Here is a 25354-nt window from a genome sequence, read left to right on the forward strand (position 1 = left end):
CAGGGTACATACATTCAAAGAAAACATTTCCAGGTTATCTTGTCATTTAGTTATGTTGCATACCCATCACCCGAAGAGAGATCGTCCTCTGCCACCCTCCATCCAGTTCTCTCTGTACCCCTCCCCCTCCCCCTCTCCCTCCTTCCCTCCCCCCACCCCCCATAGCCACCACACTCCTGTTCATGCCTCTTAGTCTCGCTTTTATGTCCCACCAATGTATGGAATCCTGCAGTTCCTGTTTTTTTCTGATTCGCTTATTTCAACCCGCACAATGCTACCAAGACTCCACCATTCCACTATAAGTGATCTGATGTCACCATTTCTCCTAGCTGAATAATATACCATGGTGTATATGTGCCCCATCTTCTTCATCCAGTCCTCTATTTTTTTTACAGTGATTAAAAGCCTTTAAGCAAACTCTTGGCCAATACAGCAAGAATCCATAAAAGAGTAGTGTCCTTAACATGTTCCCCAAGTCCAACTTGGCCCCATCACCATGCCAAATCCCTGAAAAATGCAACCCAACTACAGTTCAGTCTGTTAGGAGCTGTCACAGGGAGCAGGAGTCCAGGAAAGTTCCCCACAGGAAAAGTCCGCATGGCACTGGAATTGTTGTCACCATTCTATACTTTGCAGCTCATGTCCAAGTCCCATTGACCACTGCTTCTAGCTGGTAATGATTCAGGTAGACTGGAAAAAGCCATTTGCAGCATGCGTGGATATGGAGCTTCTGTTCTCCTCTGCCTGGAGAGTTGAGACCAGGTTGCTTTTCCCTGGAGCTCTGTGACTGTGACCTGGTAAAGAGAACCTTGGGATACACTAAGCTGGGTGGCAAAGGTAAATTCATAATACAAGTTGGCAAAAGGAGGAAAGAGAGCTCTAAATTAAGAGTAGGTCCCAGCCTGAAATATGAGTGGGGCATTGAGGTAGGAGGAATAAAGGAAACACTATATATTAAGCAAAGCAGCAGAAAATAGGACTATCAACACCCACAACAGAGATCTTTGAGGGAAGAATAAAAAACCTGACTATTCAGGCAAAACATAGTTAAGTGGCCCTTGTGTGAATGAGATCAGTTTACCTGCTTCTTGGAAGAAATACCCTAGGCTTGTCCACAGTGTCGTAGATGGGGCCGACGGCCCTGGGCACCTTCAGCCTTCAGTGGCAAACCCCAGCTTTCTGGGCAAGGTTAGGTCATAGGTGGCTGGAGCAGGGCTGGAAGAGACTGAACCCTCCCTTAGAGGAGCGAGGGGGAAGCCCACCTTCCAGTATCCCTGTTTCCTCACAGCAGAGGTGTGTAAGCCTGGCAGGCTTTGGCTCAATGACCTTCCTTTCCACTATTGAAGCAGGACCCAGATGGCATCCTATGAGACCCCTTTGGGGTGTTGGAGCCTTTAAGGGTGTATCCTAAAAGCTGGTAGTTTCCCCTGATCTCTATTGGGCTTTTTCTGCCTCTAGGTATCTTAAAAGCCATTCTCAGAAGATCTCGCTGAGGGGTTTGAGGATCCCCATCCGCCTATATAAATCTTTTCCATATATCTGGAGCTATTTGGAAAAAAGACAGAACAGTGTTATTAGCTAGATCTAATAAAGAAGGTAGTAGTTTGCAGGCGAAAAAGATTTGGTGTCTCCTGTTCATCAGCATTCAAAAGAAATGGAAATTTTTTTTTTTTTAAGTAAAAAGCATGATATGGTAGACCCGTCGGAGTCATTGGCCTGGTGTGCAGGATTCCCGGGTTCGATTCCCGGCCAGAGCACACAGGAGAAGCGCCCATCTACCTCTCCACTCCTCCCCCTCTCCTTCCTCTTGGTCTCTCTCCTCCCGCCCGCAGCCAAGGCTCCACCGGAGGAAATCCACCCTGGGCACTAAGGATGGCCCCATGGCCTCCGCTCCAGTTGCTAGAATGGCTCCGGTTGTAACAGAGCAACATCCCAGATGGGCAGAGCATTCCCCCCGGTAGGCATGTCAGGTGGATCCCAGTCAGGCGCATGCAGGAGTCTGTCTGACTGCCTCCCCATCCCCATCCTCAGAAATATACAAAAAATAAATAAATAAAAGAAAAAATACTAAAAAAATAAAATTAAATTAAAAAAAGGAAAAAAAAAAAGAAAGGGGGGGGGGCATTCCCTTGGGCTAAAGCTCCAGGGAGCATGGAGTGAGCTTGAGTATGTCCTATGAAACATGGAGCTCTATGTTTACATATAAGTCTTTGAAGAGGGAGGAACTGCTGAAATAGTTTATCAGCATTTGTCCCTAAGACAGCAGTCTTTATAGTGGGAACACCATACGTAAATATTTGCTGTCTGTCTATAGATTAAGGGGGGAATATGGCAAATGCTGAAAAGCCATGATCTTTGTGCCCCTCTCCCTCCCCCAGCCCCCTCCCTCTCCTCCCCCCGCCCTGTAACCCCAACACTGTTGTTCATGTCTCTGAGTCTCATCTTTATGTCCCACCTATGTATGGAAACATATAGTTCTTAGTTTTTTCTGATTTACTTCTTTCACTCAGTATAATGTTATCAAGGCCCATCCATGTTGTTGTAAAAGATCCTATGTCATCATTTCTTATGGCTGAGTAGTATTCCATAGTATATATATACCAAAGCTTTTTAATCCACTCGTCCTCTGATGGACACTTGGGCTGTTTCCAAATCTTTGCTATTGTGAACAATGCTGCCATAAACATGGGGGTGCATTTCTTCTTTTCAAACAGTGCTATGGTGTTCTTGGGGTATATTCCTAAAAGTGGTATAGCTGGGTCAAAAGGCAGTTCGATTTTTAATTTCTTGAGGAATCTCCATACTGTTTTCCACAGTGGCTGCACCAGTCTGCATTCCCACCAGCAGTGCAGGAGGGTTCCCTTTTCTCCACATCCTCGCCAGCACTTATTCTGTGTTGTTTTATTGATGAGCGCCATACTGACTGGTGTGAGGTGATATCTTATTGTGGTTTTAATTTGCATTTCTCTAATCATTAGTGATGTTGAACATTTTTTCATATGCCTATTGGCCATCTGTGTGTCCTCTTTGGAGAAGTGTCTATTCATTTCTTTTGCCCATTTTTGGATTGGATTGTTTGTCTTCCTGGTATTAAGTTTTACAAGTTCTTTATAAATTTTGGTTATTAACCCCTTATCAGATGCTATGTCAAATATATTCTCCCATTGTGTAGTTTGTCTTTTTATTCTGTTCTTATTGTCTTTAGCTGTGCAGAAGCTTTTTAGTTTGATAAAGTCCCATTTGTTTATCCTGTCTTTTATTTCACTTGCCTATGGAGACAAATCAGCAAATATATTGCTGCGAGAGATGTCAGAGAGCTTACTGCCTATGTTTTCTTCTAAGATGCTTATGGTTTCACGGCTTACATTCAAGTCTTTTATTCATTTTGAGTTTATTTTTGTGAGTGGTGTAAGTTGGTGGTCTAGTTTCATTTTTTTGCAGGTAGCTGTCCAGTTTTCCCAACACCATTTGTTGAAGAGGCTGTCTTTACTCCATTGTATTGTCTTACCTCCTTTGTCAAATATCAGTTGTCCATAGAGCTGTGGGTTTATTTCTGAGTTCTCTGTTCTGTTCCATTGATCTATGTGCCTGTTCTTATGCCAGTACCATGCTGTTTTGAGTACAATGGCCTTATAATATAACTTGATATCTGGAAGTGTGATACCTCCCGCTTTTTTCTTCCTTTTCAGGATTGCTGAGGCTATTCGTGTTCTTTTTTGGTTCCATATAAATTTTTGGAATATGTGTTCTATGTCTTTGAAGTAAGTCATTGGTATTTTAATTGGTATTGCATTGAATTTATAAATTGCTTTGGGTAATATAGACATTTTAATGATGTTTATTCTTCCTAACCATGAGCACGGTATATGCCTCCACTTATTTGTATCTTCCCTGATTTCTTTTATCAATGTTTTATAATTTTCTGAGTAGAAGACTTTAATCTCCTTGGTTAGATTTATTCCTAGGTACTTTATTTTTTTGGTTGCAATGGTAAAGGGGATTGATTCCCTGATTTCTCTTTCTGACAGTTCATTATTAGTGCATAAAAATGCCTCTGATTTCTGAGTATTGATTTTATATCCTGCCACCTTGCCAAATTCTTTTATCAGGTCTAGTAGTTTTTTGACTGAGACTTTAGGGTTTTCTATATACAATATCATGTCATCTGCAAATAATGATAGTTTTACTTCTTCTTTTCCAATTTGGATGCCTTTTATTTTTTTTTCTTGTCTGATTGCTGTGGCAAGGACTTCCAGAACTATGTTGAATAAGAGTGGTGAAAGGGGGCACCCCTGCCTTGTTCCTAATCTTAAGGGGATTGCTTTTAATTTTTGCCCATTGAGTATGATGTTGGCTGTGGGTTTGTCATAGATGGCCTTTATCATGTTTAGGTATGTTCCCTGTATTCCCACCTTGCTGAGAGTTTTGATCATGAATGGGTGCTGGACTTTATCAAATGCTTTTTCTGCATCTATTGAAATTATCATGTGGTTTTTCTCCTTTCTTTTGTTAATGTGATGAATCACATTGATTGATTTGCGAATATTGTACCAGCCTTGCCTCCCAAGAATAAATCCTACTTGATCATGGTGTATGACTTTTTCCATATATTGCTGGATCCGGTTTGCTAATATTTTATTGAGGATTTTTGCATCTACGTTAATCAGGGATATTGGCCTATAATTTTCTTTTTTTGTGTTGTCATTGCCTGGTTTTGGAATCCGAATTATGCTCGCCTCATAAAAGGAGTTTGGAAGTCTTCCTTCCTCTTGAATTTTTTGAAATAGCTTGAGAAGGATAGGAGTTAGTTCTTCTTTGAATATTTGGTAGAATTCACCAGTGAAGCCATCAGGCCCAGGACTTTTCTTTTTTGGGAGTTTTTTGATAGCTGTTTCAATCTCATTTGTTGTAATTGGTCTGTTTAGGTTTTCTGATTCTTCCAGATTGATTTTTGGAAGATTATATGATTCAAGGAATTTGTCCATTTCATCTAGGTTGTCTAGTTTTTTGGCATACAGTTCTTCATAGTATTTTCTTACAATATTTTGTATTTCTGTTGTGTCTGTTGTTATTTCTCCACTCTCGTTTCTAATTTTATTTATTTGAGTCCTCTCTCTTTTTTTCTTGGTGAGTCTTGTTAAAGGTTCATCGATCTTGTTTACCTTTTCAAAGAACCAGCTCCTGGTTTCATTGATCCTCTGTATTGTTTCTTTAGCCTCTATGTCATTTATTTCTGCTCTGATCTTTATTATTTCCTTCCTTCTACTAGCTCTGGGCTTTACTTGCTGTTCTTTTTCTAGTTCTTTTAGATGCAGGGTTAAGTTGTTTATTTGAGCTTTTTCTAGCTTCTTGAGGTATGCCTGTAATGCTATAAACTTTCCTCTCAGGACTGCTTTTGCTGTGTCCCATAAATTTTGAGTTGATGTATGCTCATTATCATTTGTTTCTAGGAATTTTTTAATTTCTTCTTTGATCTCAATGTTAACCCATTCATTGTTTAATAACGTGCTATTTAGTTTCCAAGTGTTTGAATGTTTTTCAATTTTTCTATTGTGGTTGATTTCTAGTTTAATGCCATTGTGATCAGAGAAAGTGCTTGATATGATTTCAATCTTCTTAAATTTGTTGAGCCCACTTTTGTGCCCTAACATGTGGTCTATTCTAGAGAATGTACCATGAGCGCTTGAAAAGAATGTATATTCTGCTGTTTTAGGGTGAAAGGTTCTGAAGATATCTATTAAATCGAGTTCATCTAATGTGTCCTTGAAGTCTTCTGTTTCTTTGTTAATTTTCTTTCTTGAGGATCTATCTAATGATGTTAATGGGGTATTGAAATCTCCTACTATTATAGTATTGCTGTTGATCTTGCCCTTTAAGTCTATCAAAGTCTGCTTTATATATTTAGGTGCTCCTATATTAGGTGCATAGATATTTATAATGGTTATATCTTCCTTTTGGATTGCTCCCTTTATCATTATGTAGTGACCTTCTTTATCTTTAACTATGGTCTTTGTTCTAAAGTCCATTTTGTCTGATATAAGTATTGCTACCCCAGCTTTTTTTTCATTTCCATTTGCGTGAAATATTTTTTTTCCATCCTTTTATCTTCAGTCTGTGTGCATCTTTTGATTTAAGGTGTGTCTCTTGTAGACAGCATATGTATGGGTCCTGTTTTCTTATCCACGCAGCTACCCTATGTCTCTTGATCGGATCATTTAATCCATTAACATTTAAGGTTATTACTGATATGTAATTGTTTATTGCCATTTTTTTTCTTTAAAACTGTTTTTCTCTTTTGCTATATTCTTTTTTTTCTTTGATCTGTTTACAACAGGTCCCTTAGCATTTCTTGCAGCCTTGGTTTAGTTGCAGTGAAATCCTTGAGTTTTTTTTTGTCTGTAAAGCTTTTTATTTCTCCTTCAATTTTAAATGATAGCCTGGCTGGATAAAGTAGTCTTGGTTGTAGGTTCTTGTTCTGCATTACTTTGAATATTTCTTGCCATTCCCTTCTGGCCTCAAGTGTTTCTGTTGAGAAGTCAGAAGTCATCCTTATGGGGGCTCCTTTGTAGGTGATAGTCTTTTTTTCTCTAGCAGCTTTTAATATTTTCTCTTTATCATTTAGCTTTGGTAATTTAATTATGATGTGTCTTGGTGTTGGTTTCTTTGGGTTTCTCCTTAATGGAGTTCTCTGTGCTTCCTGAACATGTGAAATGTTTTCCTGCCTTAATTGGGGGAAGTTTTCCGCTATAATATGTTTGAACAAAGTCTCTATCCCTTGTTCTTTCTCTTCTTCTTCAGGAACCCCTATGATGCGGATGTTATTTCTCTTCATGTTGTCACAGAGCTCTCTTAGAGTTTCCTCAGACTTTTTGAGTCTCTTTTCTTTTTTCTGCTCTGCTTCCGTGCCTTTATTTATTGTGTCCTCTAACTCACTAATTCGATTCTCTGCTTCATCCATCCTGCTTTTAATTCCTTCCATTGTATTCTTTATTTCAGATATTGAATTTGTCATTTCTGTCTGATTCTTTTTTATTATTTCAATGTCCTTTTTTATATTTGTTATCTCTTTATTTAGGTTTTCGTAATGGCCATCTATGGTGGTTCTAATATCTTTGAGCATCCTAACAATCGTTATTTTAAACTCTGCATCTGGTAATTTGGTTATATCTGATTCACTTAGGTCCTTTTCTGGGGATTTCTCTTGGTTTATTTGTGTTGTATTTCTCTGCCTCCGCATTTTCTCTTCACGAGAGTGGCTGTGATCACGTGCTCGGGTGTACAAGGGTTGGTGGCATGGCCTTTGCCCCGCCCCCGTGTGTGACGTTATGCTCGGTCCTGAGGGCACTGGCGAGCACCTTTGCTCAGCTGCGGGTCTCCGCCTGTTTCCGAGCTTTCGCCCTGCCTTTGCAGGATGATCCCACTCAAGGAACAGCTGCTAGCCTTGGCTCTACCGCCAGGCAGAACTGCGTGCCCAAGCTCAGCTTCGTAGCGGAACTCCGCCTCTTCTGGGCTTTTGGCTCCACCCTCGCGGGAGGAGCCGGCTACCAAGTCAGACCGCAAGCCTGGGTTGCACGGGTGGGCAGGGATGTGCTCCTCTGCCCTTGCTCCGGGGCTGGTTTCTACCCTTTCTGGGTTTCCCGCCCTTCTCCTGGAGACTAGATTACAGGCTGCCGGCAGCTGAGCTTGGCCGCTTTTGCATGCCCCCTTCTCCCTAGCCGGGCAAGATTGAGCTCACACCTGAGCCCACTGGTGGCCAGCCGGCTTCCGCCCCTGCCAGCAGAACCACGCTTTTGTTTCCCGCTGCCACCCGCTCTCTGGTGCACCCTCAGCTGCGTGGGTGGGGGCGTTGCAGCTCGGACCCTAAGACTCACTACTGTAGACCCAAAAGCTCCCTCCTTCTATGCGACTCAGTTCTGAATGCTGCGGGGGAGCTTGTTTGGCTGCTCTCCTGCTTCCCTTTGCTAGTATTGCTGTTTCCAGGGGAAATATTCACTTCAGCTTTGGGGAGTGACTCGTCCCAGGGGTTAGGGTGGCTATCTCCCAAAATGTTTCTCCCTATGCCTCCTAGATTGCACTCTCTTCCTGTTACTGTGGTTCTCTCCCCTCTCCCTCCGTCCGCAGGAGCCCAGGGTGAGTGTTTGTGAGAGAGATGTTCTGCGTGGTCCCTTTAAGAAGGATCCTGGGTCTGAGAAATCAGACTCTCTCACAAACAGTATCCTGACTTGTTTCCAGCTAAATACTGTCCTTACGCTTCTTCTGGGCTCTGGGGCTGCAGGCTGGGGCTTTGTTCCTGGGCTCAGGACCCTTTCCCCTCTGCTAAACTCACTTCCCGCCACGCGAGTCTCTCCCTGCTGCCGTTCGCTCCGAGAAGCTGGGCAGCCCTCTCCGCGTTTCTGCTTTTCCTACCAGTCTCTGTGTGGCTTCTTCAGCGTTCCTGGGTTGAAGAGTCCTTTTAGTTTAGTCCAAAGTTGGTTTTTCCAGCTGATAGTTCATAAAATTAGTTTGTAATCCACATTGGTTCTGGGAGGTAGATGCTGGTACGTCCGCCTACTCCAGCGCCATCTTGTCTCCAACAATAAACATTTTAATTTACACTCATGTCTGGAAGATTTTTGATCCTATGATGGATCAGAGGAGCTTGAGAGAAATGAGTGACAACCTGCTTTTAAAGGACAAATCTCAGAAATGGCATTTTATCATTTCCTTCCAAAGTCCATTGGTCAATTCAAGTCACAAGGTCAAGGTCAACATAAATAGAATGGAGAAGTATATTCCACTCATAGTGAATCATTGCAAGGGCAGAGGGGAAAGAAAGACTGTTTAATAAATAACACAATCTACCATAGTTACTAAGTGTAATTTTGTAAACTGAGCACTGTTATACTAAGGAATGAACTCAATATGGTTACAATGAAAATTATAGAAACTTGGGTCTATTCAGGTCATTTAAGAAAAACTCCTAAAAAAAGGCAAGGCTTAAAAAAAACAATAACAACAACAAAACTATGTACTGGTATATAGCCATAAACAGAATATCTTTCTATAGTTGCCTGAATATGCCATGCGATAGTATGCCTTCCTTCTACCTGAAGTTCTCTGTCCTTCATAAAAGATATTCTTTTTTGCAAAGCTCTGTTTGCAATACTACCCTCTCTAATTTACCTTTGCTTCTGTATTTGCCCTTTGGAAGAAAGTGTGCATATGATTGCAACACATGTTCCTAGCTGTAAAGATATTCAAGTATCAGATAATCAATTTAGTCTAAACTATCTTTAAATTTTTTTCTACCTAATATTATACACAAGGGTATGGGATGTTGTTAAAATAAAGTATCAATGATTTTCCAGTCTTAAAATACCTAAAAAGACTTAACAACAATGATCAAAAAGAATTATTATGCAGGCCGCATTTAAACAGCATTTGCTCCATTCTTTCAACACCTTGTCTTGGATTTCTTATCCTCAGGGTCCTCTTTTCATTCAGCGTTCAGTTGGGTTCAGTTGTTAGATTATGGTTCATTCTGCCGATCACTTCACCGCAATGATCTTGGCAGACAAAGCAACTGCTATGCACAGCCAGGTGCTTGCTTGGGCACCTTCATCACGGGAAGGGTGTGACTCAGATGCTTCCCACACCTGTGAATTGGCTGCTCTCTCTTAGCCAGCTCCCATGAATTTAATTATTATGCTCTATTTCAAAATTCATAAAAATAAGATAGCATATTAAAAGCTTATTTATAAAAACTAAATGCCAGTGCTTTCTGCCAGCTCCTGCCATGTCTTCCCCAACACACAATATCATAAACAAATTAGTATTTTTTCATCATAATTGTATTTTTATTGGTGGGATGTGGAAATAAAATACAACTCATTATGTCTGAGATTTTTTTTTTTTTTTTTTTCCCTGAAGCTGGAAACGGGGAGAGACAGTCAGACAGACTCCAGCATGCACCCGACCGGGATCCACCCGGCACGCCCACCAGAGGCGATGCTTTGCCCACCAGGGGGCGATGCTCTGCCCCTCCGGGGCGTCGCTCTGCTGTGACCAGAGCCACTCTAGCGCCTGGGGCAGAGGCCAAGGAGCCATCCCCATGGCCCGGGCCATCTTTGCTCCAATGGAGCCTCGGCTGTGGGAGGGGAAGAGAGAGACAGAGAGGAAGGAGGGGGGGTGGAGAAGCAAATGGGCACTTCTCCTATGTGCCCTGGCCGGGAATCGAACCCGGGTCCCCCACACACCAGGCTGACGCTCTACCGCTGAGCCAACCGGCCAGGGCCTATGTCTGAGAATTTAATTAATTCCAAAAGTGAAAGCATCTTTGTGCTTAACCACTGGATTATGACTAAATTGTTTAACTTAAAATACACATGGGTAAGTTAAAGGTCCATGAATGACCTTCATAGCTGACTTACCTGTTCTGAAGCATATTATACTTGAAATCAAAAGGTGGAATTTTATAATAAAATGAAATTGTGACTAGAACTAGATTTAAAACACTTTATCATAACTCCTCCCCCCCATTTTTTTTTTTTTTTGTATTTTTCTGAAGTTGGAAACGGGGAGGCAGTCAGACAGACTCCCGCATGCGCCTGACCGGGATCCACCCGGCATGCCCACCAGGGGGCAATGTTCTGCCTATCTGGGGTGTCGCTCTGTTGCAATCAGAGCCATTCTAGCGCCTGAGGCAGAGGCCAAGGAACCATCCTCAGCACCTGGGCCAACTTTGCTCCAATGGAGCCTTGGCTGCAGGAGGGGAAGAGAGAGACAGAGAGGAAGGAGAGGGGGAGGGGTGGAGAAGCAGATGGGCACTTCTCTTGTGTGCCCTGTCCAGGAATTGAACCCAGGACTCCTACATGCCGGGCCGATGCTCTACCACTGAGCCAACTGGCCAGGGTCATAACTCCTCCCTTTTTGATTCTCAAACAATAATTATATATATATTTCCTCAAGAAGAATGTATTTAGATACTCTGAATAACCATTTATTTTCTCAATACCTTCCCTATTATTTAATTTGTTTTGTCTACTATACCAAGTAATTGATTATAATTTCATGTTTATTCTCTACAGTCTAAACTAGGGTGCTACACTTTGCAAGTAACCAATATAGCAATAATTTATATTCAAAAAGTTGATTCTAAGGGATTATCACAGATTGATTAAGTCTATAATGGTTATTTTAGTGTATGTTTTGTTATACTTTATTGACCATAACTATTTTATTATATGTGCATTAACAGTTAATCATAATACTTATTTCCTGCCTGTGTATGGAGAAAAAGTAGTTATTGTACTTTGAGCCTTCAGCTAAAGATCTCAATCTATTTATTACCAAAAGGACACCTGAAAGAGTCAAAGTCTCGAAGTATTTGACAAGTATTTGAAAAATAGAAGCAGCATGATCACACCATTTATAGTTCAAGGGAATAGAATTGAGATTCCGGTAATAAACCCATACATGTATAGTTAAATGATTTTTGATGAGGGTGCCAGGACAAATTAAGGAAGAAACAATAGTCTTTTCAACAAAAGTTGCTAGGACAAATGAATATCTACATGCAAATGAATTATCTTCCTTTCTAGATATCCAAAATTAACACAAAATTGATTAAAAACCTAAATGTGAAGTAAAACTTTAAATCTCTTAGAGGAAAATAGCTGTAAATGTTCATGACCAAGAATTAATTAGGCAATGGTTTCTTAGACTGCACCTAAAGCATAAGCAATGGCAATGGAGAAATTTCATCCAGACCATCAACTCACAGGCTTCTTGGAATTACAGCGTTCTAATTTTAGGAAAACCAAAAGGGTATTGCTAGTTGGCAGCCAGCCACAAGAATCCATGCTGAACTTGTTTATGGTTAGAGAAACAGAAGGCAGACATTACTTGCTTGAGCAAGCTCAAGGAAGGGTATAACTCAGCTATCTCAATTTGAATACCAGAATTATAGAGATGGGTGTAACTTTTTTGGCAACCTAACAAAATAGCATGATAATTGCTTAAAGTTAGAGAATATTATATTTACCCTTTACATTGCAAAAGAAGAGATTGCATGGACATATTAGCAGGGTCCTGATAGTGGGCAATTATAGAAATGTTTGGCCCAAAAAGCAGTGACCAAAGAAAACAAGGTTTCAGGCATTTGTACATCCACCTAGAAAGTATGCCCTAGATAAAGCTCCATGAAAAAGTAGGTCTTTGTGTTTAAACCCAGTACCTAGGGCCATGCCCAACTGTCAAGAAGCATTCAATAAATCACTAAATAAAATATTCTGAGCTTCCAATAACAAAATGATCTCTTGTCACTGAAGTTCAAATTACTGTAAAAAGAATGGATCGTGTGTGTGTGTGTGTGTGTGTGTGTGTGTGTGTGTGTGTACAAGAGTCCTGTATTTAATTACTCTCAAATGTAATATTGGCTTAAATATGGTAAAAATTACTTGTTTAGACCTGGTAATTATTATTTTAAACCTTCCTATTTGTGATTGAGGTAGAAGAATAACTTCGTGAGGGGACACAGCTGATCACAGTTTGAAAGAGTGATCTAAGAGTTTTACACTACTTGATATTCATTTCCCAGATTCAATTTTTTTCTCTGCACAAGCTCCTTTACCTTGACTTCTCTTTCTCAGATCCTTTGTGTGCCAGGGTCTAGCTCATCTTTCATGAGAGAGACATTCCTAATCAAGCCAAATTAGTGCCTCTCCTGGCCCAAATTATACTGTATTGTAAATCTCTGTGTTTTACTTATAGACAAGCACATACCACTAATATTTTTTCATTTACTATTTTAAAATATCTATTGATATGACATTGGTTAATAAAATTATAGTTTTCAAGTGTACAATTCTATATCATCTGTACATTATATTGTGTTCACCACTCAGTCAGGTCTCCTTCCGTCACCATCTATTTCCCCTTTACCCTCTGCTACCTTCCCCCACACCCTCTTTTCCTCTGGTTTCATTTGCTTTTAATATGACTCCTCCAACTAGAATTTATTCCATGAATGGAGAAAACTATTACATCTTGTTCTCCGCTAAATGTTCAACAGTCAAAGCAAAGACTGGCGCATTGTAAACGTTTGTGAATAAATAAATGAATAAACTAGTTTAAGTATATTAACTCTAAAAGGAAACCTAGTTGTAGGCTTTGAATACTCTAAAGTTCTGGCTGGGCTTACCTGCAAAAACAGGTGAAGGTTATTATCTAGCTGCCAACTCAGGAATTATAAAGATCCTTCCCCTGTACAGTCCCTTTCCTGTGACCACTCCATTCCATTCTAACAGTTCAATAATTTTGAATATCTACTATGATCCAAAAATTTTTATTAGGCCCTGAAGATAGAAAGATGAAATAAAGCTTTCTGTTGTTTTTCCAATCTGGAGATCAAGGAATGTGAAAAGAGATGAAATCTGAATCAAAAGACATCATCTCTAGGAAGCACCTCAAACATGCGTAGTGCAGAGAAACAGGATGTAAATAATTAAACTCAAATTTGAGGATAGACTGTGAATTTTAATTATCTCTTCTATCCCCATCTCCCATTGCCATGGATAATTGAAAGTTGTCCATATTGCTAGGTAACGCTTCATTCCCTACACAACTTGGCACTTAGAAAATGTTTTGCAAGAGAAGCAATTACAGCAATTGTCTCATCCGGGGTGGGTGGAGGGTGGATATAAACTGATTCCTGATGGTATTTTTGCTTTCTCACCGTATTTATAGCATAGATTCTTCAACCTACTTTTGAAAACCTTCAAATATATATTCTCAGTGGCTATACCTAGCTACCAGTGTGGGAAGAGAGAGGTATTGGAAGAAATACATAGCATCCCAGGTGCAGTTACGTTCTACATGCCTAACATATGGGAATGCTGAGCAATGACCACTACGGTTCTTCATTTCCCTCAACCTATGTCTACTGGGACAGTAATGCTCAAGCATGATTAAACAAAGGTTTGAAAAGAAAAACCAACAAAATGTAGCTTTGGGAGAATGTCTGAAAAGGGGCTGGAGTAATTCTATTTGTCCTGCAGATTTATTGTTTATTGGTACTTTGGTGGAGACAGATTATAAATTTTCCAAATTGTTTAAGCACCTCCCTTTGTTCATTTCAGTACTTATCCCCCAAACTCTCTCGCTTCATCAGTCAATGCTTTGTCTCTCTGATACAGTCAGTTTAGACTTTCTAAATCATGGTGTTTTAGAGAAGCATTTTGAACCTTGAGTGCCTGACTGGCATTCTGCTGTGTTCACCACTTCATCCTAATGGTCATTCCCAGGCCATTTTCTAGGACAGTTGCTGCACAACCTTTCAAATACCATTCTCACCCTCTGTGGCACAGGCTTGCAGAGGTATTTTTTCAGCAAGAGGGATGAATAGGCATTTTAGCCCCGAGCTAAGCAAAATCCATATGGTGTTCTCAATATAACTTGTGGTTCCTAATATGTCAGTTGGTATGAAGGATCTCTGAATAGTTCGGTAAGTATATCAAATGCAGGTGTCTGGATCAGAACAAGAAAATTCATTGATACCTACAAAATCCATCAGACTTACAATTAAAAATGCAAATATCTTCAGCTGTATGTGTCTGGTATTTTGTTCTTGTTTTGTTTTTTTGGTGAATCTTTTCCTTTGGGTAGCAGATTGTAATTTCCAGGGTATATTTCAGTTTTCTTTCAAGTTTCTTCACTTCCTGATAATATATTTTAAAAGTGTTTTTCTGGAAAAAGGACTTTTCAGCTTAAAGTTATCATGTTATGACATGAGTAAGATTCCTTGACCTCTCATGACCTTTAAAGAGCTACTCTTAGGCAAGTGATTCCCACAAACTCACATGACTTTTTTTTTTGATAAGAATAGAAAACAGATTTCTAATGTAATTAGTAAAATCATTTTTCTTCACTATCATCAGAAGCTCACAGAGTTCACCAACTACAGCAGATAACTGGTGAAAATGCTGGTGTGGATGGATGATTCACAGAACACTGAAAACATTGCTGACCCTCTCGTTTGGGTGTGAACCTTCTGCTGTCTACTCCCACAGTGTTTTTTATATCTCCTCTGTAGACCTTAAGACAATGGCAATTGACTGTATGCCTTTTGCTGACTAAGCTCTCTATGTGTATCATTATGCTAAGTGTTTTGCAAATGTTCTGTAATGTAATCTTTACAACAACTATGAGCTCAATACTTTCATTAAGTCAATATTATAGAAATGAAAAATGTGTCAAAAGGATGTTAGGTAGTCTGCTCAAGGACACCTACTTTGCACTGTGCAATACCCTGATTGACTAAGAACCTTTACGTGACCTCAATGGATATGATCACAATCAGTATGCAAAAATGACTTTCTAGTTGATAAACTAATACTGAATTCTTTAAAAAGGCAATGTCAATTGCTCTTCAGGAGTAGTGAATAATGCAATGCAAAACAGTTGTCCACATCTCGGTATAGACTTCTCAAGATAGATTAAGGAATAACTGCAAAATGCAGCTAATGATCAGCAAGTTCAAAATGGCATAGTTACATAAGAACAGACTGCAGAAAGGGTTGTGGGAGTATGTAGGCAGAGGATAGGATTTAGTGAAATATGTATACATATAAATTTTTATTTAACTTTACAGTCATTTCTTGATTTATAAATAGATATGCTCTTAGTTTAGTTTTTTTTTTTTTTATTACAAAGAATAAGAGATCAAATCATCCCAAATGCTGCCACTGTAAAATAACAATTGTCAATATTCAGTCTACTTAATTTGGGATGTGGCATTATTTTGTGACTGTGAATTATGTTATCAGTGTAAACAGATGGATAGACAGACAAACAAAAGTTACAAGATTGATATTTATAAAGAAATTTTCAAATATTGATTCATATTTCCTATATTTTTTAAAACAAAATATCAAGATTAATTTTAGTTAAAATTAACTTACATAACAAAAATGTTGGCTTTTAGCTAAACTGAACTAGTAACTAAATTTAAGAAGTGTTTCTTGAAAGTAAAAAAACTATCACTCAAATATCTTACTACAAAATTTAATTTAAAACCATGAGAAGTATTGAGGGTGAAATTGATTTTAACCAAAATTTATTTAATAAAGTTTAAACTGAATCAATTCTTATGAAAGATGAAGTAGAACTTTATTCTTCTTCTGATTTTGTTAATTATACTGAAATTTTAAACCATCAATGTTCTTAACATGCAAATTATCTTCTGTAAACATTGTTTTACATTTATTTAAAACGAACTAAATGTTCACTTGCTGTCCTTTTCACATGTATTCAGTCCTAATCTTTTGTTTTTTGTTTTGCTTTGCTTTTTTTTTTTTTTTTTAAAGAATTCATTCCTCCATGGGTTAGATCTCATTATCAAGTTCTTCTTATCTTCCTAAAATTATGGATGGGTACTACGATTGCTGAGTTCTTGGCTTTATTTAAATAAAAAGGATAATTAGCTGTGTGTATATTATATTGCTCACAAAAATTAGGAGATATTTTAGGGTTTCATATTCATTTTGAAATATCCCCTAATTTTTGTGAGCAGTATATTTGTGATACTTTTTTTTTTCATTCAAAAGGGCATCGCCCTGGCCGGTTGGCTCAGCGGTAGAGCGTCGGCCTAGCGTGCGGAGGACCCGGGTTCGATTCCCGGCCAGGGCACACAGGAGAAGCGCCCATTTGCTTCTCCACCCCTCCGCTGCGCTTTCCTCTCTGTCTCTCTCTTCCCCTCCCGCAGCCAAGGCTCCATTGGAGCAAAGATGGCCCGGGCGCTGGGGATGGCTCTGTAGCCTCTGCCCCAGGCGCTAGAGTGGCTCTGGTCGCAACATGGCGACGCCCAGGATGGGCAGAGCATCGCCCCCTGGTGGGCAGAGCGTCGCCCCTGGTGGGCGTGCCGGGTGGATCCCGGTCGGGCGCATGCGGGAGTCTGTCTGACTGTCTCTCCCTGTTTCCAGCTTCAGAAAAAAAAAATGAAAAAAAAAAAAGGGCATAGATATTGTTGCACAGTGTTCTGAGGTTATATACTGTTGTAAAAGAAAACTTAGCTTAAATTTGCCTCTTCATTGGTAAGATGCTTTTTCTGGCTAGACATTGAAGTTCTCTATCCTTGAAGATCAGCATCCCCCAAATATATCTTAATTTACATATTGCAATTCTATTCCCACACCACCCATTAAAAGATTGTATACCCTTTTGAAAAGGAAAATACCATTTTATTTCAGGGATATAGTTCTGGCATTAATAAACATATTTTATGGTCACTTTTGCTGTTAAGTACTTATTGAAATGTATTCTTAAAAAGTTGAAGTCATTTCACTATTTCTAAGTATTGAAGATAATGTCTTAAAATGGCATCCCATTTTTAACTTTTTTTCTAGATTTCTCTATAAGATCTGAGGTGATTTTATTAAGTCAGTGACATCAATTAAGAGATGCATCATCAATTTAAGAACTAAAAATAAAAACAATGCTCTCACTTATAATTGTAAGGTGCTATTTATAGTTAAATGTGTTGCAATTCCAAAAAGGTTAAAATGTGAAAAATTTAATTCTCAGAATTGATGAAATATGAAACCATTCTCACTTTTCAGGTAAAGAAATCCAAGAGGTTTAGTAAAGACTCAACTACTTCACTGAAGTGACTGAGCTAGTAATTGGTCAATCCGGAAGCCTTCACTCTCATACCTTCTAACTCCTACTTCCATTTTTCTTCCACCAGAAAAGCTCCCTCCATTCTAAAGTAAGGGAATATAGAGGGTAGAGCTAGAAATCTAAGTTTACACACAAGAAAATCCTATTAAATTTAGTAAAAATGTCTGCTTTTCAGATTGAACCCTGATAGTAAATTATTTTCAATGAGCTACATTTTATGCAAAGTCCACGGTTTCTTTGTTTCTGAGGTTGACCAGCAGATTATAATCCCCTACTTTCCTTCCTTTCATCTCTGGTTAAAACTGAAGTAACAGTTTATTGACTTGCCTGCCCAGCATTTAAAATGGTTTATTACACTGCAGTTGTATCTACATTGTCTAAATTTTCTTATGATTGGTGAAAAATCTATGACCTTTTGAACAGTGGGTCCTTATTGGTCATTTGTGGGATACTATTCCTATATCATCTGAAAATGATTAGGCTCAATATGAATAAACTATCTTTGCTAAAAGTAGTTTTTGAATTTATTTATAAACATCAGAAAGAAAAAAATGCTAAATATGAATGATTGAATCAGTGGTTACTAAGAATTAAATATATATTAAAGAATACTAGCTAATTTTTAATATAATTTATCCCCAAAAGACAGCTTAGAAAATTTTAGCACCAGACATTTTTATTACAAGTTGAAGATATAGTTTCATGTCCCAGCTCCACCAGAAATTACTCTGAGAGATTTAGTATGTCTTAACCTCTCTGAGGCTGAATTTCATGACCTCTCCTAGATACAAAGTAAATAGGAAAATGCATCTTCTAGCTGAGCAACTATAAACATGAGTAAAACTGAAGTGATAGTTACTAAATGAAAGGTGAATAAAATTCATACAATGCCTATGTAGTATGTCTGTCACAGAAAGCCACAAAATTTGCCTCAGAATTAAATAAAAATGAAACATATAAATGTAAATATTTAAAATAATGCCTCATTGGCCTGACCTGTGGTGGAGCAGTGGATAAAGTGTCGACCTGGGAATGCTGAGGTCGCCAGTTTGAAACCCTGGGCTTGCTTGGTCAAGGCGCATATGGGAGTTGATGCTTCCAGCTCCTCCCCCCTTCTCTCTCTCTGTCTCTCTCTCCTCTCCCTCTCTCCTCTCTAAAATGAATAAATAAAATAAAATTTTAAAAAAATAAATAAAATAATGCCTCATTGGTAAACCCTTGTTTTTGTTTTGTTTTTATGAGATCTCTTATACATTTTCAGAAGTAGTACCTTGGTTTTGATTTTTTTGTGTGCATATATATATATATATATACTTTTTACTGTTTCACAATCATAATATTCTAGCTGAAAGGGGAAGCTGCAGCCAAGTTCAGCGAAATACTTGAGTCAACTAGAATTGTTACACTCACTTCATTTAAGCAACTTATGATGCAACTAGTGACACAGGTGAGAGAATTTCAAATGCATGTTCATTTTTATACTGCCCCATTAAAATGGAGAGGCATTTTATTGAAGCCAAGATGATTACCTCTAAGATATTGTTCTTTCATCAGATTTCCCAATATAACCCACTTTTGAGTTCTCGGAGGGTTAGAGTAAAGAATATGATAATTGAATTGCTTTAGCTAATGATATCCCCTGATGGGGAGGCAAGAAAGCACAGCAAAGTTTTAAGCAGCTGAAGGGGCAATTTCGCCTGGCATGAACCTCCTTGCCTGAGATACAAGAGATGAAAGGAAAAGCAAAACACAACAAGAAAAAAAAACAATAAATGACTTTTTAAAGTAATGTACTTTTAAGTTGAATTTAAGAATGTACTTGAAGGCAAATTTTCTCAGAATTTATGCCTCCACAGTATGTGGCACAAGTTTTGAATTTTTAGTATTTCAAACAACTCAGGCATTGTATTTGAATGCAGAATTGAGGGAGAAGACAACTTTTTGTTTCAAAATGTCTTAATTGATAGCCTCTCAACCTCGGTGTGCCAAGCACTCTGGAAGCAAATATTTTGAATCCATAGACCCACACCTTAACCCAGTTCAACCATCAGTCAAAATAAAATGGTTTTGTTTGTTTGTTTGTTTTTAAGAGTGATAGGAATTATGTCTATGGCCAATTGAAAAAGTAAATGCTCTCCCCAAAAAACAAATTAGGCCAAGCAAATAGTCCAAAATTACAAAACAAAGCCCCACAAAAAAGAACAATTTCAGCACCCTAATATTCAACTAAAGGCAAACAACAATCTGAAAAAGTATTTATGGCTTAAATAAGTGCTGAACATTGAGTAGGAACAGTGGGTATCTATGGCATCCTGGCTTGGGTTTGTTCCCATCTTGTTTCCCTCTCCACCATATCAGCATGGTGTTCTGCCAGAATGGGTCAGGCTATGAAATCTCTCAGATTCTATGCAACAAGCTAAAGGGACTTACTGTATTTGGATTACAATGGCATCCATGCCCAGCAGCGTTATCACAGGATGCGACTTCTCAAATCATGTAGATGGGGAGGTCAAAACATCATGTACTCTAGTTTGATATTGTCTCTAATTTGGAGACAAGCATGTTCCTGACTGACTCTGCTCAAGTAAACACAAGACATCAGAGAGTGTCCATTTATTCACATACTCCTGTTTAATTCTAAGCTTCCAGGCTGTACATAGGAGGCTTGAAAGGATCTCATAGTGGACTTGAAAATGACTTGAACACTGAACACATTCTCATACGTACTAAGGAGTTTGAATAAAACATCAGTACATGAATGGTCATGTACTAGACAGAATAACTAAAATAAAAGAATAAATAGTTTGCAGAGAAACAGGTAAAGGAGACTCATATTTAGAGGAAAAACAAGCTTTCTAGAATTTGCATCTGAGTTGTTTCAGATATTAAAGTTAGCAAAGAAATATTTGAAAACCATTATGCTAAAATGTTCAAACAACATTTTTACAGTACAACACTAAAATGACAAGCCATTAAAGAAACTCAAAAGTTGAAGAAAAAAATAATTGGACTGAAAGATAGATCAATCCAGTGCATAGAAAATAAGAGGAAGAGGAATGAAGAAAAATAAACAGGGACCTGTGTAACATCAAGCATACATTTGTATCACCAGATAGGGAAAAAAAAGAGTAGATAATATATTTGATAAAATAATAACTAACATCTTCCAAATTTGATGAAAACAATAATCTAGACAACCAAGAAATTCAACAAATTTAAGTAGAATAAAAACAAGAGATTCATACTTAGATACATTATATTTAAACAGATGAAATGCAAAAGAAAAAATCTTGAAATCAACAAGAGAAAATAATTCATTACATACAAAAGAACCTTAATATGATTGTTTCTTATCAGATACAATGGAGGTCAAAAGGCATTAGGATGGCATATTCAAAGTAGTAAAAAATGCAAATGTTTAAAAAAATTCTATACATTGCAAAACAGCTCTATAAAAACAAAGGTGAAATAAAAGCTAAGAAATCTTGTTACTAGCAGACTTGCCTCAGAAGAAGTATTAAAGAAAGTTCTTCAAGGTGACAGAACAATGACAGCACATTGTAACTGAAATCTATAGGAACAAGTTAAGACCACAAGAAGTAGCAAATATATTAGTTAATATAAATATATACAGTATAAATCAAAATCTGTCTTATGTAGATGTATATGAATATATATATATTCTCTCTTCTTAGCTTTTATAGAAGACAAAAGATCATATAAAATGATAAATATAACATGGTATTGTTTGGGTTCATAATATACATAAATATAATACATGACAATAATAGCTATAGGAAAGGAAGATGGAATAAAATTATACTGAAGCAAGATTTGATAGTTCAACCAAAATTGAGTCAGTATTGATCTGAAGTAGCTTGTGATAAATTAATTTTCATATTATAATCCTTAAAACAACACAACCATGCAAAATGTAACTCCAAAAAAAGCATTCAAAAATCAACAGAAAACTAGAAATGCTACACTAAAAAAATATTTACTTAGGACAAAAGAATTCAGTCAAGGAAGACCAGGGATTCAATAAATTACAGGAAATACCTAGAAAAATACAAATGACACAAATGAATCTGAATGTATCAATAATTACTTTGTATGCCCCAAGCAATGGCATAAATTGTCAGACTGTGCATTAAAAAAAAGAAAGAAGGAAGGGAGGGAGGGAGGGAGGGAGGGAAGGAGGGAGGGAGGAAAAGTGAGAGAGAGAAAAAAAGAAAAAAGAAGAAAGAAGGAAGGAAGGAAGGAAGGAAGGAAGGAAGGAAGGAAGGAAGGAAGGAAGGAAGGAAGGAAGGAAGGAAGGGAAAAGAAAAAAAAGAAAAGAAAAGAAAAGAGAAAAGAAAGCGAGCATAATATACTACCCTTGGTTAGTCTTTTACCAGGCCCTATATGATCTGGCTCCCCACTGCCTCTCTGGTCTTACTCCTAGCAATATCTCCTTGATCGTTGAATTATCCTGATATTACAATTCCAATTCCTCAGACTCAGAAATATATTGCATCTTAAAATAATTGTCCTTCCTGTTTACTTCTCTGAAATACAACTTCCCCAGGTAGGTAATAACTTATTCTCTCACTTCACACAAGACAAATGTCTTCTCAAAGAGACTGTTATTAACACAGCTCTAAGTCTGTCACTCCATGTCTCCTTAGCTTACTGTATTTTTAGTACTGAATAATATATATTAAAAGTTGCTTATAGTTTTTGTCCTTTCTAGAATATAAGCAACATGATAAAAGGTCCTTTGTATCTTTATTGCTGCTGTCTTTATCATGACCCACAACAGTGTCAGGCACATAGTAGGCTCTTAATAAATATTTGTCTAGTAAAGGAATGAATATATTCATTCACTCAATATATTTAGGTATCATAATAATTGAAGAAGTCTTAGGTGATTTGACATAGCACTGGCCAATAAAAACAGCACTGCAATCCATTTCTTATTCATAATCAAGTGACTAAATTAAAATCCTCACCTTTCTTAATGATCATTTAAAAATCAAAACAAATAAAACAAGAACAAAAAACACATTCTCGTTGGATAACATGTTTACAGATATAAAAACACTCCTACAAAAATTAAATGGAAAATAAATTCAATATTTTTCTATAGAAATTCATTACTGATTTATGACTTTCTATTTCTGTTTCAGTATGAAACAGTATAATTTATCTCCCTTAGGGAGTTTCGTGGGTATTTTAAAACTTCTACACATAATACCACTCTCATAGAAGAACAGGAATTTATCCCTACAAACAATTAATCATTGCTTTCTGGAAATGCTTTACAGATCCAGTCTTCCTATAGCTATTTATCTCTTTCCTTATAAATCACTTTATAATACAGTTTAACTGTTTGCAATCTGAATTTTTTATATTTCATATTTACGTTGTAGTGACAGTAAAACCTTGCCCTTAAACTATCAGTATAATCCAAAACTTCAATTAATAAACTACTTTGGGAGCAAAAACCAGCCCCTGCATGGTCTCACTTTTGGTTCCAGGATTTAAATCTCTCTAAGACCCAGCTGACTTCTGGAGTCATTTACTGGCGGCTGATAAAATAAATACCCTCATGATAATTCTAGAGTCCATAGTTTTTATTGGTCCCATTCCAGGATTCACTGGGAGAATAGAGGGCCATTAGGACCCTAACTGACCTTTGTGACCCCTAGATGGGGTTACGATTGTCCTTCCACCTGGCCTTGCCAATCTCTCCTTCTCTCTTGTTCTTTGGTCATAAGAGCTTTGTTCAAGGAGGACAGGAGACAATCACCAACTGAACTATATCTAAATTTATATTATAACAGGGTTTTGCTTAAATCTTTTTAATTCTAATCATGCTTTATTTTTGGAGATGATATGGTAAAGTTAAATAAATAAACTCTGCCTATAAATGTCAGTTTTCCTCCCACAAGCAAGTGTGTAACCAGCAAACAACACCAGTAAATATAAAAACTTACTACCAGCTGCAGCCTGGGGCCAGGGCAAAATAGAGGTCACTGGAAGGTGGTTTCTGCTTGGGGGCCTTCAGGAATATGTCCTCACCAGGCTTCCTGCTCACCACCTGGTAGAAACAATAGGCTACATCCTCCATGCCGTGGAAATAATCCTCTTCTCTCTTTCTCTTTCCCACTCCTGTTCCTTTTTGACTCAATCTGATAGCCACAGCTTTTGCCTTTATATTCCTCAATAAGAATTCATTCTTACTACTTACAATTACAGGAGACACCAAGCACTCCAAGGAGTCCCACAGAAATCCTCATTAGAATTGAGGTTGGTGGCAAGCAGGTACTCTCATTCCTTTGCTGTGGGATGGGGCTGGAGACACATGGCACATGTGTAACTCTCTGCAAGGAAAAAGCGTTTACATATCTACATATCCTCTCTCTTTCTCTCTCTCTCTCTCTCTCTCTCTCTGTCTTCCAATCTTTCTCTCATATTCAGATCCCTAAAAAGTGGTGGATCTGGGGTTTAAAAGTCAACCTGACTGCAGAGTTTCTGCCCTGTAAGATGCCCCAAACAACACAAGCCCATGGTCTACTTCACTTCTCCACAGATAGTTTGTCTATTTGACCCCCTTACTCTAAGAAAGTGGTATTCTTGCTACTATAAGAAAGCTTTACTGGCCTTGGCCAGTTGGTAGTGTCGACTGGGCATGTGGATATTCTGGGTTTGATTCCCAGTCAGGACATCTCTCTCTCTCTCTCTCTCTCTCTCTCTCTCTCTCTCTCTCTCTCTCTCCTTCCCTTCCTTCTACAGCCATGGCTAAATGGTTTGAGCTCATTGGCCCTGGATGTTAAAGATGGCTCCATGGAGCCTTTGCATCAGGTGCTAAAAATAGCTCAGTTGCCAGGAGACCCAGATGGGAAAAGCATCTGTACCAGACAGAGGTTGTCAAGGTGCATGAAGGAGTTTCTCTGTATCTGCCCTACTCTCACGTTAAGAAAAAAAATAAAAATTAAAAAAAAATTTTTAAAAAGCTTTACTTTGAGATCTGAAGAAGAATTTAACCTAGCTTGTATATATTAACTTTAACAAACCTGCTAACATTATTCTGGTCTCCTTTCTTTCATGTTCTTTATATAAGAAGATTCTTTATGGGAACATCTACATGGAAATTAATCTTGCCACATAATATCTTGGAATATGACAAGACTTGAATTTCTTCTCAGACAGATCTTGTATTATCAGTAACTATGTTAATATCAGAAATGTTCACGTGAGTATTCTAGATACCGTGTTTATTCATTAAATAGATTTGGCCTCATAATTGCGTAATTTGTTCTGTTTTGCTTATGATATATCAATATATTTAGTTATAAATGAGGAGGTCAGATGAGCCTATATTTACTAATGGTTTGATAATTCTAATGATTCCAAATCTATTTAGTTATAGTTCTGAAAGCAAAAGAATGGTAGTAGGTCTCAGTCTACTGTATGCAGTAAATTTTCACTGGGAGTCAGAAGACTAACAATAATACTCAGACACCAACATAAATTCGTTTATAAATGTATATTATAGCACATTCTAAAATATAAAGGGATTTTAATGCTATTATATTCCCCTACTCTGTTTCATAATGCACAGAAAAGCATTAGTTATATTCATTAAGAAAATGTTCATAATCCAAAGAGAGATATATACAGTTGAATCAATACTTTATCATTAAAAGTTTATATA

Source organism: Saccopteryx leptura, chromosome 1, assembly GCF_036850995.1.
Source record: "Saccopteryx leptura isolate mSacLep1 chromosome 1, mSacLep1_pri_phased_curated, whole genome shotgun sequence".
NCBI lineage: Eukaryota > Metazoa > Chordata > Mammalia > Chiroptera > Emballonuridae > Saccopteryx > Saccopteryx leptura.